The sequence below is a fragment of the Meleagris gallopavo genome, chromosome 3 (assembly GCF_000146605.3).
Source record: "Meleagris gallopavo isolate NT-WF06-2002-E0010 breed Aviagen turkey brand Nicholas breeding stock chromosome 3, Turkey_5.1, whole genome shotgun sequence".
NCBI classification, from domain to species: Eukaryota; Metazoa; Chordata; class Aves; order Galliformes; family Phasianidae; genus Meleagris; species Meleagris gallopavo.
Window position 1 is genome coordinate 41,486,611 of NC_015013.2, and position 4,476 is coordinate 41,491,086.

The 4,476-nt window shown below is 42.5% G+C and overlaps 1 long non-coding RNA gene across 1 annotated transcript; it reads left to right on the forward strand.

Moving 5' to 3' along the window:
• Nucleotides 1–1,128: 1,128 nt before the first annotated feature.
• LOC109366721 lies at nt 1,129–4,476 on the forward strand. Its single transcript, XR_002113252.2, has 2 exons — nt 1,129–2,424; nt 4,163–4,476. It is a non-coding gene; the product is annotated as an uncharacterized LOC109366721 (long non-coding RNA).

Consider the following 4,476-nt stretch of genomic DNA (forward strand, 5'->3'; position numbering starts at 1 on the left):
CTTCATGGTCGGCTTGTACAATTGGAGTGTACTCGAGGTCTCCCTACCTCAAATTAATCCTGCATTAGAGAGGCACTCTGGATGGGATGCTGAGGTGGGGAACATCTGTGCATGGAAAACCAGCATGATTTAAGGGCATTGCAGTTCTGCACGTTGCTATGCTTGTGCTGTGGTATAACAACTCTGCTGAGAGGGAGCTAAGAATTGGCAAGACTTTTGCCTGTGGGTGGGGTTTGGTAATAACTTGAGTAGAAGCAGGGCTAATGCATAGCACAGAATTGATATGTCCCTATGCCTCCTGCTACCACCATTGCTTCAAGTTACTTGGGCTTGACAAATGATAGCCATTCAAGTTGAGCTTAAAGCTTGAAACATTGCTTCAGGTGCTTTGGCACTGAAGATTATTCCAGGAATTTGAATAGCTCTTCCATAGTTTCACACATATAGGCCTAGGATGTATGTGTTGTATAGGGCTTTGGCTATCCTTCTGTTGAATATTTAAGGTCTGTTTGAAGAGGGGGCCAGTCAAGAGAAAGAATGTGTAATATCTGTACGTTTTAGTTGTTCTACCAGGAATGGCAGGTCCAGATTTGCCCTGTAACCTTTCCCCAGCTGGGGGAATTTTTGATGTGCATTTGCTTCCTGAGTCATGTGGTATAGGAATTCTTCCCTTGCCTGCACCACACATCGGCCTCATTAGCTCTCATCTGAAGCTGAGATGGAGGTTACTCTTACACTCCACTGGATGTTTAGTGGAGAAGATGCTAGACAAGAGCAGGGAAGAACATCTTTCAGTCAAGCTCTTATGGCCTATGTGTTCTCAAAACCTAGAGAAAGACTAGAATTATAGACCTAAGTGGAAGTAGAGACTGAAAATAGCTGCTTTTCTCTCCCTATGTCCTTGCGGAATATGGTATCTAAACTAATCAAAAGAATATCAAGAAACTTTTTAATTGAATTCACAAAATGCTAATAATAAGAGTATGTATAAAGTAGAAAAGGAGATAGAGAAAAAAGAAAAAAAAAATTCAAGCCCACTTTTACAATGACATTTCTTAGGAGGGAAGGCAAACCTATGTCGTCCTAAAGAATTCTTTGCTTTGAAGAAAACATGCAAACTGTTGGACCTCACAGTGAGGAAGCCCAATGTTGAGTTCTTGAGGAATTTAGGAGCTACAGAGCAAGGCATATATGCTGTCTCTTTCTGTCTTGCACTCCTGTAAATGTTAGCCTCCTTTAACAGCCTAGCTTAAACAGGAAAAGATTTCATTCTAAAGCAACACTGAGTGTAAGAGCCTTGATCTTTCTCAGGCTCTACATTAAGTTACTCTCAGTTCTCTATTCATATGTAAGCTCTAAGTGCCAAACTAAAATGCAAAAGACATTATTCTTACCACTCATCATTTTTTCATGAGATGCCATTGTGCTTGTATTTAACTTTATGCTGCTCATCCTTGCTAAACACATTCAGCCCAGGAAGCTATAAGACATGAGTTAGGCCCACAGGCATTGTCACAAGGTTTTACATTGAAAATAACAGCAAAGCTGTTCAGCTCAGCCCAGACTGTTAGATATACCATCAGTCTTCTGTAAAAATGAAAAAGCCCACTGCATACAATCAAGCATGTAAGCAGTTAGAACAAGAAAAATATGGTTCAGTCTGTTAAGAGTTCAAAGCCTAAGCTCAATATGGAATGAAAAGTGAATGTTTTAAGTTCCTTTGTAAAACCTCTGTGCTTTGCTTTTGGGACATCAGCAGATTGTTGTTTGTTACCTTAGTTATGTCTCCTCATGGTCTCAAAAACAGAAATTTCTTTCAAGCACAATAGAATGGAAATATATCTGCACTCGTTAGAAGGTGAGATGTGGGCAGAGAACCAAAATATGCCTGTCAAACTGGTATGACTGCTGCATTTACCTGAATGGATGTAAATTAGCATATGGACAGTACTGTTTCTCTGAATCCTGCGTATTTTAAAGGATAATAACATGCTGTACTCCAGCTAGCGGTTAGTGCAAGGATTAAGGGCATCTTGGCATTAAGGTCAATAAAATGTAGTTGGACTCAGTTCATAGGCATCTAAAACTATGCTTTCTGACGTTTCAGCACTGCTTTCACCCATGTGATTCATGCTTACATGCCACCTGCAGCTGTAATTATCTGGGTTAAGTGTAAAGTTTTCTTGGGAACTTCTCTGTGGGCTCTTAGCAGCTCATTTACCTGTGCTGCTGTAGGAATTGATGCAGACCTTATTTCCTGTGGAAGGTCATAGCTGCTGATGCATTTAACCAAGTCATCTCCTGCTGCAGGCATGTGCCAGGATGCCATCCAGAGGGACCTGGACAGGCTTGAAAAGTGGGCCTACAACTGAGGTTCTACAAGGCCAACGGCTAGGTGTTGCACTTCGGTCAGGACAATCCCAGGTATGTGTACAGACTGGGAGATGAACTCATTCAGAGCAGCCCTGCTGAGAAGGTCTTGAGGGTCCTGGCAGTGTGCACTTGCAGCCTGGAAGGCCAATGGTAATCTGGGCTGCATCAAAAGAGGAGTGACCAGCAAGGTGAGGGACATGATTGTTCGCCTCTACTCTGCCCTTGTAAGGCCCCATCTGGAATACTGTGTCCAGACCTGGGGTTCCCAGCACAGAAAAGACGTAGAGAAGATCCAGAAGGGGCCACAAAGACAATCAGAGGGCTGGAGCACCATTCCTATAGAAAGGTTGGGCTTATTTAGGTTGGAGAAGGCTCTGGGTTGACCTCGCTATGGCCTTTCAGTACTCGACAGGAGGTTATAAACAGGAGGGAGACCAACTGTTTGTGCAGTCTGATCATGATAGGACAAGGGGGAATGGCTTTAAACTAAAAGAGAGGAGATTTAGATTAGATGTTAGGTGGAATTTTTTTATTCAGAGGGCAGTGAGGCACTGGCACATCTGCCCATGTAAGCTGTGGTGCCCCATCCCTGGAGGTGCCCAAGGCCAGGATGGATGGGGCCCTGGGCAGCTGAGCTGCTGGGGAGCAATCCTGCCCACAGCACGAGGTGGGACTGGGTGGGTGTTAAGGTCCCTTCCAACCCAAGATATTCTGTGATTCTACGATAAAATGGACTGCTTTTGCAGGTGCAGTAGCAGAATATAATAAAAGCTGCATGAGAAAAAACGAGCTCATTTAAGCCAAAGTTTCTGACATCTGAATACAACATGAGGTCTCTGAGGGGGCTTTAGAGCTGCAGATATTACCAGAGTACAGGCCTGTAGGCTGGGCAGGACATCTGAAGTTAAATGGGTAGATTACTTATTCTTTCATGCTTGGAAGAGTCAGCAGAAAGTTCAGTACGTCGACAAGGAAATAAAATCCTTCTGGTACTTTATAAAGGGCTTTTCCCAATTCTTTTCATTCTGTAGCACAAAATGTGGAAGCCTTACTGCTGCAAAAGTACATAGTTTCTGAGACTGGAAGCTAGCTCTCTCACCTGACTGAAGGGGGGTTGTGGCTCAGCCAGAAGTATGCGGGCTAGATGATGATGTACTAGATGATGTATAATGGCATTTATTTTGTGGCTTGAACATCTCATGTTCCACTAGTTGGCAAAAGGAGCATCTTCCCCCTTACTGACAGTTATCAGCAAATGCCAGTGCATCGTTTGCTGCTTTATGATACCATGCCCATGTACTGCAGCCAAGAGCTGCATGGAGGAGCTGCGTAGACAGTGTCACAGAATGATGATTATCAACTTGATGATAATATAAGCCAAAATGCAAGATAAAAGCACATTTTGTAGTCAGCAAATAAAGTACAATTGTCTCCTTTTGTCGTTAGGCTGTGAGATAAGAAAGTCTTGGAGCATTTTGGTTGCTACTTGTTATCTAGAATACTGCTAACAGAAAGCTGTTAAATCAGCTCGTGCAGAGACAGAAATGATGTTCTGATGAATTAGAGGCGGAAGCTTTTCAAACATAGCATTTATCACCTCTGCTCATAAAGTATTTATTACTTTTATTATGGAAATGCCATTTGACTTTATTTTCAACCCCCATCTCTATTAAATAGACAATGTACAAACACGGAAGGGAGTCACCTCACTGAGGAGCTCATAGTCTGGAGCTCTAAGAGCATTGGCATGGAAGCTGCTCTTCAGCTGGCTTTTTTTTTTTTTTTCCAGCACAGCAAGGGGAACTATCCTCAGCCCAACAGCAAAATATCCACTGAAGTCACCTCAGCAGCCTGCATTTCTTCCCCAATAAGGATGTAGCTTATTTCAGGAGTCCAAAGTACTTTTAAGTATGAGATGCAGAACATACTCACTTTCCCCAAAGTTTTTTTCTGAATTCTGTTCTTATTTATTACTTGGCTACAGTAATAGTGTATTGTATAAAATTATATAAAACAAGATTGTACTATGCAAAGGGCCCAGTGTATTTAATAAACATGTCCCATGGTGTCTGGATTGTTACATACCAAATGCCAGGGGCCAAA